General features: G+C 45.5%; 1 pseudogene; it reads right to left on the bottom strand.

The window, feature by feature from the left end:
- The window catches only part of LOC112241828, a 110,659-nt pseudogene that overhangs the window by 12,657 nt on the left and 83,002 nt on the right, over positions 1-15,000 (bottom strand).

The following is a 15,000-nucleotide window of genomic DNA, read 5'->3' as shown; positions in this document are numbered from 1 at the left end:
GGAAGGTAGAGAGATAGAGAGAGGAAGGTAGAGAGAGAGAGAGGAAGGTAGAGAGAGAGAGAGAGAGAGGTAGAGAGAGAGAGAGAGGAAGGTAGAGAGATAGAGAGAGGAAGGTAGAGAGATAGAGAGAGGAAGGTAGAGAGATAGAGAGAGGGTAGAGAGATAGAGAGATAGAGGATGGTAGAGAGATAGAGAGAGGAAGGTAGAGAGATAGAGAGATAGAGGAAGGTAGAGAGATAGAGAGATAGAGGATGGTAGAGAGATAGAGAGATAGAGGATGGTAGAGAGATAGAGAGAGGAAGGTAGAGAGATAGAGAGAGATAGAGGACGGTAGAAAGGGAGAGAAAGATGTGGATGGATTTAGAACATGTCAAAGTTCAAAACTGTCATGGATACCATCCCATGATTCTAAATTCAGCTTCTTGGCCAGTATCACAGGAATCCATCTGCTGCTACTCTCTCTCTCTCTCTCTCTCTCCCTCTCTCTCTCACACACACACACACATTATGCAAGCACTCACAACTACCCACTTTCAGCTTTTGACAGAATCCCAACTTGATGTCTGCCAACCCTGAATATTCATCAAAATGTTCCAGAATGTTCATCGCAATGTTCCAGAATGTTCAACTTAATGTTCTAGAATGTTCAAGTCAATGTTCCAGAATGTTCAAATGATGTTGATAAATATTAAGCTTGGGCAGTATCCAGATTGCCATAACTTCCAGAATGTCATACAGTACCTTGTGCCATCCTGGGAAATTCGGAAACACGGGCACTGTACACAAGGGGAACTATTTTCCCACTGAGCCTCTGTAATCCGAAGGTTAGCATTGCTAACAAGTCCATGTAAAAACCCAAAGTGAATACTAGCTAATTGCTAACGAGCGCATTGCGAACATTTTATATCGGCTCTGACAAACTATTTGCAGGACAGACATCCCAGCTCATGAAGTTATACAACAAACTCAAAAATGCTACTCACAGTTTGCTACTCACAGTTTGTTACTCACAGTTTGCTACTCACAGTTTGCTACTCACAGTTTGTTACTCACGGTTTGCTACTCACAGTTTTCTACTCACAGTTTGCTACTCACAGTTTGCTACTCACAGTTTGCTACTAACAGTTTGCTACTAACAGTTTGCTACTCACAGTTTGCTACTCACAGTTTGCTACTCACAGTTTGCTACTAACAGTTTGCTACTGACAGTTTTCTACTCACAGTTTGCTACTAACAGTTTGCTACTAACAGTTTGCTACTCACAGTTTGCTACTCACAGTTTGCTACTAACAGTTTGCTACTCACAGTTTGCTTCTAACAGTTTGCTACTCACAGTTTTCTACTGACAGTTTGCTACTAACAGTTTGCTACTCACAGTTTGCTATTAACAGTGTGCTACTGACAGTTTTCTACTCACAGTTTGCTACTAACAGTTTGCTTCTAACAGTTTGTTACTCACAGTTTGCTACTCACAGTTTTCTACTCACAGTTTGCTACTAACAGTTTGCTACTCACAGTTTGCTTCTAACAGTTTGCTACTCACAGTTTGTTACTCACAGTTTGCTACTCACAGTTTGCTACTCACAGTTTGCTACTCACAGTTTGCTACTCACAGTTTGCTACTCACAGTTTGCTTCTAACAGTTTGCTACTCACAGTTTGTTACTCACAGTTTGCTACTCACAGTTTGCTACTCACAGTTTTCTACTCACAGTTTGCTTATAACAGTTTGCTACTCACAGTTTTCTACTAACAGTTTGTTACTCACAGTTTGCTACTCACAGTTTGCTACTCACAGTTTGCTACTCACAGTTTGCTACTAACAGTTTGCTACTCACAGTTTGCTTCTAACAGTTTGCTACTCACAGTTTGTTACTCACAGTTTGCTACTCACAGTTTGCTACTCACAGTTTGCTACTCACAGTTTTCTACTCACAGTTTGCTACTCACAGTTTGCTACTCACAGTTTGCTACTCACAGTTTGCTACTCACAGTTTGCTACTCACAGTTTGCTACTAACAGTTTGCTACTAACAGTTTGCTACTCACAGTTTGCTTCTAACAGTTTGCTACTCACAGTTTGCTACTAACAGTTTGCTACTAACAGTTTGCTACTCACAGTTTGCTACTAACAGTTTGCTACTGACAGTTTTCTACTCACAGTTTGCTACTAACAGTTTGCTACTAACAGTTTGCTACTCACAGTTTGCTACTCACAGTTTGCTACTAACAGTTTGCTACTCACAGTTTGCTTCTAACAGTTTGCTACTCACAGTTTTCTACTGACAGTTTGCTACTAACAGTTTGCTACTCACAGTTTGCTATTAACAGTGTGCTACTGACAGTTTTCTACTCACAGTTTGCTACTAACAGTTTGCTTCTAACAGTTTGTTACTCACAGTTTGCTACTCACAGTTTTCTACTCACAGTTTGCTACTAACAGTTTGCTACTCACAGTTTGCTTCTAACAGTTTGCTACTCACAGTTTGTTACTCACAGTTTGCTACTCACAGTTTGCTACTCACAGTTTGCTACTCACAGTTTGCTACTCACAGTTTGCTACTCACAGTTTGCTTCTAACAGTTTGCTACTCACAGTTTGTTACTCACAGTTTGCTACTCACAGTTTGCTACTCACAGTTTTCTACTCACAGTTTGCTTATAACAGTTTGCTACTCACAGTTTTCTACTAACAGTTTGTTACTCACAGTTTGCTACTCACAGTTTGCTACTCACAGTTTGCTACTCACAGTTTGCTACTAACAGTTTGCTACTCACAGTTTGCTTCTAACAGTTTGCTACTCACAGTTTGTTACTCACAGTTTGCTACTCACAGTTTGCTACTCACAGTTTGCTACTCACAGTTTTCTACTCACAGTTTTCTACTCACAGTTTGCTACTCACAGTTTGCTACTCACAGTTTGCTACTCACAGTTTGCTACTCACAGTTTGCTACTAACAGTTTGCTACTCACAGTTTGCTTCTAACAGTTTGCTACTCACAGTTTGTTACTCACAGTTTGCTACTCACAGTTTGCTACTCACAGTTTGTTACTCACAGTTTGCTACTAACAGTTTGCTACTCACAGTTTGCTACTCACAGTTTGCTACTAACAGTTTGCTACTCACAGTTTGCTTCTAACAGTTTGCTACTCACAGTTTTCTACTCACAGTTTGCTACTCACAGTTTGTTACTCACAGTTTGCTTCTAACAGTTTGCTACTCACAGTTTTCTACTCACAGTTTGCTACTCACAGTTTTCTACTCACAGTTTGCTACTCACAGTTTTCTACTCACAGTTTGCTACTAACAGTTTGCTACTCACAGTTTGCTACTAACAGTTTGCTACTCACAGTTTGCTTCTAACAGTTTGCTTCTAACAGTTTGTTACTCACAGTGTGTTACTCACAGTTTGCTACTCACAGTTTGCTACTAACAGTTTGCTACTCACAGTTTGCTTCTAACAGTTTGCTACTCACAGTTTGTTACTCACAGTTTGCTACTCACAGTTTGCTACTCACAGTTTTCTACTCACAGTTTGCTACTAACAGTTTGCTACTCACAGTTTGCTACTCACAGTTTGCTACTCACAGTTTGCTTCTAACAGTTTGTTACTCACAGTGTGTTACTCACAGTGTGTTACTCACAGTGTGTTACTCACAGTTTGTTACTCACAGTGTGTTACTCACAGTTTGTTACTCACAGTGTGTTACTCACAGTGTGTTACTCACAGTTTGTTACTCACAGTTTGTTACTCACAGTGTGTTACTCACAGTTTGTTACTCACAGTGTGTTACTCACAGTTTGTTACTCACAGTTTGTTACTCACAGTGTGTTACTCACAGTTTGTTACTCACAGTGTGTTACTCACAGTGTGTTACTCACAGTGTGTTACTCACAGTTTGTTACTCACAGTGTGTTACTCACAGTTTGTTACTCACAGTGTGTTACTCACAGTTTGTTACTCACAGTGTGTTACATACACAAAACACATATTAGACAGCAAGGCTGTTGATCCACCAGGGGGTTCTCTGCTGATACCAAGAGAAGCTTGATTTTGCAAGAAGCCAACCACTTAGCTAGATAAATACCTATTAAATTAGCAAACCAAATGCACATCTACAGAGCATTTAGCACATTTTAGACAACATAATAGTTCTAAGATTATTATTATTATTTTTATGTAGCTGTCAAAACATTTAGTTGTGAACTCCATACTGTAGTTAAATCACCTGGAGCTCCACAACAGTGACTCACAAGGCTGCGGTCACTCATCATGGTTTTGTAAACAAACACCATGTGACTGCAGACTACCGGTAACCATCATTGTGTTTTGTAAACAAACACCATGTGACTGCAGACTACCGGTAACCATCATTGTGTGTTTTGTAAACAAACATCATAATGTGATATAATGTGACAGGTGAACTGAAGAACACAATCTGCTTTAGCTCCTAATGTATTGCGCAAATTGACTCCAGGTATTTATTTATATATATATATTTTTTTAAACCTCTAAGAAATAAGTTTCAACGGTATTGACGGTATAAAAATAAAAATAAACATGCTGTGGCTATACGGTCTACCGCCCAAGCCTAATGAATATTTCACAATGAATGTTCCTGAGCTAAACATCAACTTCTGGTTTCCCTCCAAACCCAACAAGCTGGTGAGGTCTGTTGTAAACTAGCTGCCTGCTGCTGATGGACACTGTGAGGTCTGTTGTAAACTAGCTGCCTGCTGCAGATGGACACTGTGAGGTCTGTTGTAAACTAGCTGCCTGCTGCAGATGGACACTGTGAGGTCTGTTGTAAACTAGCTGCCTGTTGCAGATGGACACTGTGAGGTCTGTTGTAAACTAGCTGCCTGCTGCAGATGGACACTGTGAGGTCTGTTGTAAACTAGCTGCCTGCTGCAGATGGACACTGTGAGGTCTGTTGTAAACTAGCTGCCTGCTGCAGATGGACACTGTGAGGTCTGTTGTAAACTAGCTGCCTGCTGCTGATGGACACTGTGAGGTCTGTTGTAAACTAGCTGCCTGCTGCAGATGGACACTGTGAGGTCTGTTGTAAACTAGCTGCCTGCTGCAGATGGACACTGTGAGGTCTGTTGTAAACTAGCTGCCTGCTGCAGATGGACACTGTGAGGTCTGTTGTAAACTAGCTGCCTGCTGCAGATGGACACTGTGAGGTCTGTTGTAAACTAGCTGCCTGCTGCAGATGGACACTGTGAGGTCTGTTGTAAACTAGCTGCCTGCTGCAGATGGACGCTGTGAGGTCTGTTGTAAACTAGCTGCCTGCTGCAGATGGACACTGTGAGGTCTGTTGTAAACTAGCTGCCTGCTGCAGATGGACACTGTGAGGTCTGTTGTAAACTAGCTGCCTGCTGCAGATGGACACTGTGAGGTCTGTTGTAAACTGCTGCCTGCTGCAGATGGACACTGTGAGGTCTGTTGTAAACTAGCTGCCTGCTGCAGATGGACACTGTGAGGTCTGTTGTAAACTAGCTGCCTGCTGCAGATGGACACTGTGAGGTCTGTTGTAAACTAGCTGCCTGCTGCAGATGGACACTGTGAGGTCTGTTGTAAACTAGCTGCCTGCTGCAGATGGACACTGTGAGGTCTGTTGTAAACTAGCTGCCTGCTGCAGATGGACACTGTGAGGTCTGTTGTAAACTAGCTGCCTGCTGCAGATGGACACTGTGAGGTCTGTTGTAAACTAGCTGCCTGCTGCAGATGGACACTGTGAGGTCTGTTGTAAACTAGCTGCCTGCTGCAGATGGACACTGTGAGGTCTGTTGTAAACTAGCTGCCTGCTGCTGATGGACACTGTGAGGTCTGTTGTAAACTAGCTGCCTGCTGCAGATGGACACTGTGAGGTCTGTTGTAAACTAGCTGCCTGCTGCAGATGGACACTGTGAGGTCTGTTGTAAACTAGCTGCCTGCTGCAGATGGACACTGTGAGGTCTGTTGTAAACTAGCTGCCTGCTGCAGATGGACACTGTGAGGTCTGTTGTAAACTAGCTGCCTGCTGCAGATGGACACTGTGAGGTCTGTTGTAAACTTGCTGCCTGCTGCAGATGGACACTGTGAGGTCTGTTGTAAACTAGCTGCCTGCTGCAGATGGACACTGTGAGGTCTGTTGTAAACTAGCTGCCTGCTGCAGATGGACACTGTGAGGTCTGTTGTAAACTAGCTGCCTGCTGCAGATGGACACTGTGAGGTCTGTTGTAAACTAGCTGCCTGCTGCAGATGGACACTGTGAGGTCTGTTGTAAACTAGCTGCCTGCTGCAGATGGACACTGAGGTCTGTTGTAAACTAGCTGCCTGCTGCAGATGGACACTGTGAGGTCTGTTGTAAACTAGCTGCCTGCTGCAGATGGACACTGTGAGGTCTGTTGTAAACTAGCTGCCTGCTGCAGATGGACACTGTGAGGTCTGTTGTAAACTAGCTGCCTGCTGCAGATGGACACTGTGAGGTCTGTTGTAAACTGCTGCCTGCTGCAGATGGACACTGTGAGGTCTGTTGTAAACTAGCTGCCTGCTGCAGATGGACACTGTGAGGTCTGTTGTAAACTAGCTGCCTGCTGCAGATGGACACTGTGAGGTCTGTTGTAAACTAGCTGCCTGCTGCAGATGGACACTGTGAGGTCTGTTGTAAACTAGCTGCCTGCTGCAGATGGACACTGTGAGGTCTGTTGTAAACTAGCTGCCTGCTGCAGATGGACACTGTGAGGTCTGTTGTAAACTAGCTGCCTGCTGCAGATGGACACTGTGAGGTCTGTTGTAAACTAGCAGCCTGCTGCAGATGGACACTGTGAGTTCTGTTGTAAACTAGCTGCCTGCTGCAGATGGACACTGTGAGGTCTGTTGTAAACTAGCTGCCTGCTGCTGATGGACACGGTGAGGTCTGTTGTAAACTAGCTGCCTGCTGCTGATGGACACTGTGAGGTCTGTTGTAAACTAGCTGCCTGCTGCTGATGGACACTGTGAGGTCTGTTGTAAACTAGCTGCCTGCTGCAGATGGACTTGTAATGTGTGTGTGTGTGTGTGTGTGTGCGTCTCTTACGTTGAGAATGCTTTATTCTGTTTCTCACAAGATTATGTTGTGTGTTGCATCAAATCAAATCACATCTAAATACAACAGACCTCACATGCTCATAATAATGTCTGAAACGGAGTGAACGGCATCAACCACGAGGGTTTTCATATTTAATGTGTTTGATGCCATTTCATTAGTTACATTACAGACGTCGTTATGAGCCGTCCTCAACAGGATCCACTGGTGCGTATAGTGTGTGTGTGTGTGTGTGTATCTTACCTTAACATAAGCCTCTATCTTCAGTGATATAGTAGCCAGGTAGAGGGAGTTTGTGTGTGTGTGTGTGTGTGTGTGTGTGTGTCTTACCTTAACGTAAGCCACTATCTTCAGTGATATAGTAGCCAGGTAGAGGGAGTTTGTGTGTGTGTGTGTGTGTGTGTGTCTTACCTTAACGTAAGCCACTATCTTCAGTGATATAGTAGCCAGGTGTTCGTGTGTGTGTGTGTGTGTGTGTGTGTGTGTCTTACCTTAACGTAAGCCACTATCTTCAGTGATATAGTAGCCAGGTAGAGTTCGGAGTTATCTTCAGTGATATAGTAGCCAGGTGTTCGTGTGTGTGTGTGTGTGTGTGTGTCTTACCTTAACGTAAGCCACTATCTTCAGTGATATAGTAGCCAGGTAGAGGGAGTTCATGGCAAAATCCATCAGGTTCCACCAGTCATGTATATACTCTGTAAAACCTCCATCCCACATCTCCTTAATCTCAGCCCAGATAAAACCTAGAGGGGGGAAGAGAGAGAGAGGGGGTAGAGAGAGAGAGGGGAAAGAGAGAGGGAGAGAGTGTATGGCAGAGAGAGAGAGAGAGAGAGAGAGAGACAGAGAGAGAGACAGGGAGAGAGACAGAGACAGAGAGAGAGAGAGAGAGAGACAGAGAGAGATTGTTTATTATTGTTTATTTCACTTTATATACTCACTTTATATATTATCTACCTCACTTGCTTTGGCAATGTTAACACATGTTTCCCATGCCAATAAAGCCCTTGAATTGAATTGAATTGAGAGAGACAGAGGGAGAGAGACAGGGAGAGAGACAGAGAGAGAGAGACAGAAAGAGAGAGAGAGACAGAGAGAGAGAGACAGAGAGAGAGAGAGAGACAGACAGAGACAGAGAGAGAGAGAGAGAGAGAGAGGGAAAGAGAGAGCATCACCAGTCATATATATATATGTACCTATAGTGCCTTCAGAAAGTATTCAGACCCCTTCACTTATTCCACATTTTGTTGTGTTACAGACATAATCCAAAATTGTCTTTCTGGGTCAGTCTCTAAGAGCTGTGAGTCGTTCTGGGTAAGTCTCTAAGAGCTGTGAGTCTTTCTGGGTCAGTCTCTAAGAGCTGTGAGTCTTTCTGGGTAAGTCACTAAGAGCTGTGAGTCTATCTGGGTAAGTCTCTAAGAGCTGTGAGTCTTTCTGGGTAAGTCTCTAAGAGCTGTGAGTCTTTCTGGGTCAGTCTCTAAGAGCTGTGAGTCTTTCTGGGTAAGTCTCTAAGAGCTGTGAGTCTTTCTGGGTAAGTCTCTAAGAGCTGGGAGTCTTTCTGGGTAAATCTTTCCACACCTAGATTATTTGCCAATTACTCTTTTCAAAATGATTTAAATTCTGTCAAATTGGTTGTTGATCATTGCTAGACAACCATTTTCAGGTCTTGTCATAGATTTTCAAGTAAATTTAAGTCAAAACTGTAACTCGGCAACTGAGGAACATTCACGGTCTTCCTTGGTAACCAACTCCAGTGTAGATTTGGCCTTGTGTTTTTAGGTTGTTGTCCTACTGAAAGGTGAATTAATCTCCCAGCGTCTGGTGGAAGCAGACTGAACCAGGTTTTCCTCTAGGATTTAGCCTGCGCTTAGCTCCATTCCGTTTCTTTTTTTATCCCGAAAAACTACCCAGTCCTTAACGATGACAACCATACCCATAACATGATGCAGCTACCACTATGCTTGAAGATATGGAGAGTGGTACTCTGTAATGTGTTGTATTGGATTTCCCACAAACATGGGTAAGTGTCTTTGGACACTGTGTTAACTAACCTCCTGACGAGCTTCAATGCCATACAACTCTCCTTCCGTGGCCTCCAACTGCTCTTAAACGTAGGGAAAACTAAATGCATGCTATTCAACTGATCCCTGCCCGCACCTGCTCGTCCGTCCAGCATCACTACTCTGCACGGCTCTGACTTAGAATACGTGGACAACTACAAATACCTAGGTGTCTGGTTAGACTGTAAACTCTCCTTCCAGACTCACATTAAACATCTCCAATCCAAAATGACATCTAGAATTGGCTTCCTATATCGCAACAAAGCATCCTTCACTCATGCTGCCAAACATACCCTCGTAAAACTGACCATCTTACCGATCCTCGACTTCGGTGATGTCAACTATAAAATAGCCTCCAACACTCTACTCAACAAACTGGATGCAGTCCATCACAGTGCCATCTGTTTTGTCACCAAAGCCCCGTACACTACCCACCATTGCGACCTGTATGCTCTCGTTGGTTGGCACTCGCTTCATACTCGTTGACAAACCCACTGGCTACAGGTTATCTACAGGTTATCTACAAGTCTCTGCTAGGTAAAGCCCCGCCTTTTCTCAGCTCATTGGTCAGCATAGCAGCACTCACTCGTAGCACACGCTCCAGCAGGTATATTTCACTGGTCACCCCCAAAGCCAATTCCTCCTTTGGTTGTCTTTCCTTCCAGTTCTCTGCTGCCAATGACTGGAACGAACTGCAAAAATCTCTGAAGCTGGAGACTCATTTCTCCCTCACTGGCTTTTAAGCACCAGCTGTCAGAGCAGCTCACAGATCACTGCACCTGTACATAGCCCATCTGTAAACAGCCCATCTATCTACCTACCTCATCCCCATACACTATTTATTTATCTTACTCCTTTGCACCCCAGTATTTCTACTTGCACATTAATCTTCTGCACATCTACCACTCCAGTGTTTAATTGCTATATTGTAATTACTTCGCCACCATGGCCTATTTATTTCCTTATCTTACCTCATTTGCACTCACTGTATATAGACTTTTTGTTTTCTTTTGTTCTACTGTATTATTGACTGTATGTTTTGTTTATTCCATGTGTAACTCTGTGTTGTTGTGTGTCGAATTGCTACGCTTTATCTTGGCCAGGTCTCAGTTGTAAATGAGAACTTGTTCTCAACTAGCCTACCTGGTTAAATAAAGGTGAAATAAAATAAAAAATAAATAACACTTTGTATTCAGGACATAAAGTTAATTGCTTTGCCACATTCTTTGCAGTATAACTTTAGTGCCTTGTTGCAAACACAATGCATGTTTTAGAATAATTGTATTCTTTTTTTTTATTTATTCTGTACAGGCTTCCTTCTTTTCAACCTGTCAATTAGGTTAGTATTGTGGAGTAACTACAATGTTGTTCATCTGTAACTGTTTTTAAAGTCATGGTGAAATCCCTCATGGTGAAATCCCTGAGCAGTTTCCTTCCTCTCCGGCAACTAAGTTAGGAAGGACGCCTGTATCTTTGTAGTGACTGGGTGTATTGATACACCATCCACAGTATAATTAATAACTTCACCATGCTTAAAGGGATATTCAATGACTGTAAAAACATTTTTTTTTTTACCCATCTACCAATAGGGGCCCTTCTCTGCGAGGCATTGGAAAACCTCCCTGGTCTTTGTGGTTGAATCTGTGTTTGAAATTCACAGCTTGACTGAGGAACCTTACAGATAATGGTAAGTGTGGGGTACAGAGATGAGGTAGTCCTTCAATAATGTTAAACATTATTATTAACATCATTATTATTATTATTGTTAAACACATTTTTACTCCTGAACTTATTTAGGCTTGCTATAACAAAGGGGTTGAATACTGATTGACTGAAGACATTTCAGCTTTCATTTTTTATTAATTTGTAAACATTTTGAAAAACATAACCTCGTTTTGACATTATGGGGTATTGTGTGTGGGCCAGTGACACAACATCTCAAATTAAAGAATTTTAAATTCAGGCTTTAACAAAATGTGGAAAAAGTCAAGGGAATACTTTCTGTACCTTTTCCATCTCACGTCTCCTTCATTTCTGCTCGGATGAATGCCTGCGACACACACACACGCTCTCACTCCCAAACTCACCCACGGTAGTATCACCCCACCCCCACAGACACCCTCTCTCTACTCACCCAGTACCCACGGTAGTATCACCCCCACAGACACCCTCTCTACTCACCCAGTACCCACAGTAGTATCACCCCACCCCCACAGACACCCTCTCTACTCACCCAGTACCCACGGTAGTATCACCCCCACAGACTCACCCTCTCTACTCACCCAGTACGCACGGTAGTATCACCCACCCCCACAGACACCCTCTCTCTACTCACCCAATACCCACGGTAGTATCACCCCCCACAGACACCCTCTCTACTCACCCAGTACCCACGGTAGTATCACCCCCCACTGACACCCTCTCTACTCACCCAGTACCCACGGTAGTATCACCCCACCCCCACAGACACCCTCTCTCTACTCACCCAGTACCCACGGTAGTATCACCCCCACAGACACCCTCTCTACTCACCCAGTACCCACAGTAGTATCACCCCACCCCCACAGACACCCTCTCTACTCACCCAGTACCCACGGTAGTATCACCCCCACAGACTCACCCTCTCTACTCACCCAGTACGCACGGTAGTATCACCCCACCCCCACAGATACCCTCTCTCTACTCACCCAGTACCCACGGTAGTATCACCCCCACAGACACCCTCTCTACTCACCCAGTACCCACGGTAGTATCACCCCCCCACTGACACCCTCTCTACTCACCCAGTACCCACGGTAGTATCACCCCACCCCCACAGACACCCTCTCTCTACTCACCCAGTACCCACGGTAGTATTACCCCCACAGACACCCTCTCTACTCACCCAGTACCCACAGTAGTATCACCCCCACAGACACCCTCTCTACTCACCCAGTAGCCACGGTAGTATCACCCCCACAGACACCCTCTCTACTCACCCAGTACCCACAGTAGTATCACCCCCACAGACACCCTCTCTACTCACCCAGTACCCACAGTAGTATCACCCCCACAGATACCCTCTCTACTCACCCAGTACCCACGGTAGTATCACCCCACCCCCACAGACACCCTCTCTACTCACCCAGTACCCACAGTAGTATCACCCCACCCCCACAGACACCCTCTCTACTCACCCCCACAGACACCCTCTCTACTCACCCAGTACCCACGGTAGTATCACCCCCACAGACACCCTCTCTACTCACCCCCACAGACACCCTCTCTACTCACCCAGTACCCACAGTAGTATCACCCCACCCCCACAGACACCCTCTCTACTCACCCAGTACCCACGGTAGTATCATCCATTCAACAACAGTAGGTGGAGGACCCTGCATTAAATGACATCAAATTGGATCAATGTATTAGCTTGAACAGTTAAAAACATGAAAATCATCTTACAACAACCATACAATCTCTCTCTCTTACATAGATTTAATATAGTATATTCAAATAATTAATTTCATTTAAATAATAGTCTGTTGTTTTGTTTGCGTCTGTCTGTCTGTCTGTCTGTCTGTCTGTCTGTCTGTCTGTCTGTCTGTCTGTCTGTCTGTCTGTCTGTCTGTCTGTCTGTCTGTCTGTCTATCTGTCTTGGATTACCTGCATGTGTAGCTTGGTCCTGGCGATGTGTTGGGAGGCGAGGAGGAGGAGGAAGAGAAAGTTCAGATAGGAGGCTGTGTGACAGATAAACTTGATGAAGGGTTTCTTCACAAACACACCCAGGGAAGACTTGGGGGCTAGGAGGTAGATCTGGAGAGAGAGAGAGAGAGAGGGAGGAGAGGGAGGAGAGGGAGGGGGAGAGGGAGGGAGAGAGGGAGGGGGAGGGGAGGAGAGAGAGGGAGGGGGAGAGGGGGAGAGGGAGGGGGAGAGGGAGGAGAGGGAGGGGGAGAGGGAGGAGGAGGGAGAGGGGGGGAGAGGGAGGGGGAGGGGGAGGAGAGAGGGAGAGGGGGAGAGGGAGGGGGAGGGGGAGAGGGAGGAGAGGGAGGGGGAGAGGGAGGGGGAGAGGGAGGAGAGGGAGGGGGAGAGGGAGGAGAGGGGGGGGGGGAGAGGGAGGGGGAGGGGGAGGGAGAGAGGGAGAGGGGGGAGAGGGAGGGGGAGAGGGAGGGAGAGGGAGGGAGGGAGGGGAGAGGGGAGGGGGAGAGGGAGAGGGAGGAGAGGGAGGAGAGGGAGGGGGAGAGGAGAGAGGGAGGGGAGAGGGGGAGAGGGAGAGAGGGGGATGGAAAAGAGAGAGGGGAGAGAGGGAGAGAGGGAGGCAGGGAAGTGAGAGAGGGAGAGAGGGAGAGAGGGAGGCAGGGAAAGTGAGAGAGGGAGAGAGGGAGAGAGGGAGAGAGGGAGAGAGGGAGAGAGTTAGGGAGAGGGGAGAGTTCCCTAAGAGAGGTTCCAGGGGAGGGAGGGAGGAGAGAAGGGGAGAGGGGGAGAGGGAGAGAAAGGGATGGAAAAGAGAGAGAGGGAGAGTTAGTTTCTGGAAGGCAGGGAGAGAGGGAAAGGAGGGAGAGAGGGAGGAGGGAGGGAGGGAGAGAGGGAGATACAGGGAGGGAGGGAGGGAGGGAAGGGAGGGAGGGAGGGGGGAGGGAGGGAGGGGGAGGGAGAGATAGGAAGAAGTTAGTAAGGGTTCCAGTTCCCTAAGTTTCCAGGTTCCAGGTCCATGAGCCCCATAAAAGCCGAGTCAAGCCAAACTACACAGAGCCGGTCTAGTTAGTTTCTGGAACCATTCAGGAAAGGACCCCTGATCCAGGATGGACACTCCTACTACATACATACAGGTCAGAACAGTCCTGTTTGGGTCAGCACCATAGAGATACATACAGGTCAGAACAGTCCTGTTTGGGTCAGCACCATAGAGATACATACAGGTCAGAACAGTCCTGTTTGGGTCAGCACCATAGAGATACATACAGGTCAGAACAGTCCGGTTTGGGTCAGCACCATAGTGTGAAAAGGAGTATACTAACCATTGAGAAGACAGGGAAGAGCAGTCCTATGATGAAACAGGTCACGAGTTTGACAGCCCAGTGTCTCCTTCTCCAGCCGGGGAACCCATCATACCACAGAGTAGCTAGGAGCTGCTGGCAGTTAGGCTGGGCTACAAACTACAGAGAGAGAGAGAGAGAGAGAGAGAGAGACAGAGAGAGAGAGCAAGAGAGAGAGAGAGAGAGGGAGAGAGAGAGAGAGAGAGAAGGGAGAGAGAGAGAGAGAGAGAGAGAGAGAGAGAGAGAGAGAGAGAGAGAGAGAGAGAGAGAGAGAGAGAGAGGAGAGAGACAGGGAGAAGAGAGAGAGAGAGAGAGAGAGAGAGAGAGAGACAGAGAAACAGAGAGAAACAGAGAGAGAAAGAGAGAGAAACAGAGAGAGAGAGAGAGAAGGGGAGAGAGAGAGACAGAGAAACAGAGAGAGAGAGAACAAACAACATATAGATGATCAATTACAAATCAGAGAATCAACTATTAAAGACTACCAGAACCTACTGGATTCTCCAATTACATTGAATGAACTACAGGACAAAATACAAACCCTCCAACTCAAAAATGCCTTTGGTGTTGAAATGATAGAATATAACGACCTCAAATTCCAATTGGCTATACTTAAAACTTGTTAGGGAGGATGTTCCGTTGTGGGGATCAAATCAGCGGATATTTTAGAGCGTCACTGATCGTTTTTCGTTAAAATTCAAACTTTCATGAAAACACACAAACAAGGTATTGAATTAAAGCTACACTCGTTGTGAATCTAGCCACCGAGTCAGATTTGTAAAATGCTTTTCGCGAAAGCATGAGAAGCTATTATCTGATAGCATGTAACACCCCAAAAGACCCGTAGAGGATGTAAACA

The sequence above is a fragment of the Oncorhynchus tshawytscha genome, linkage group LG10 (genome assembly GCF_018296145.1).
Source record: "Oncorhynchus tshawytscha isolate Ot180627B linkage group LG10, Otsh_v2.0, whole genome shotgun sequence".
Taxonomy (NCBI): Eukaryota; Metazoa; Chordata; class Actinopteri; order Salmoniformes; family Salmonidae; genus Oncorhynchus; species Oncorhynchus tshawytscha.
Note: the sequence above shows the minus strand (reverse complement) of the source record. Positions and strands in the feature narration are given on the sequence as shown.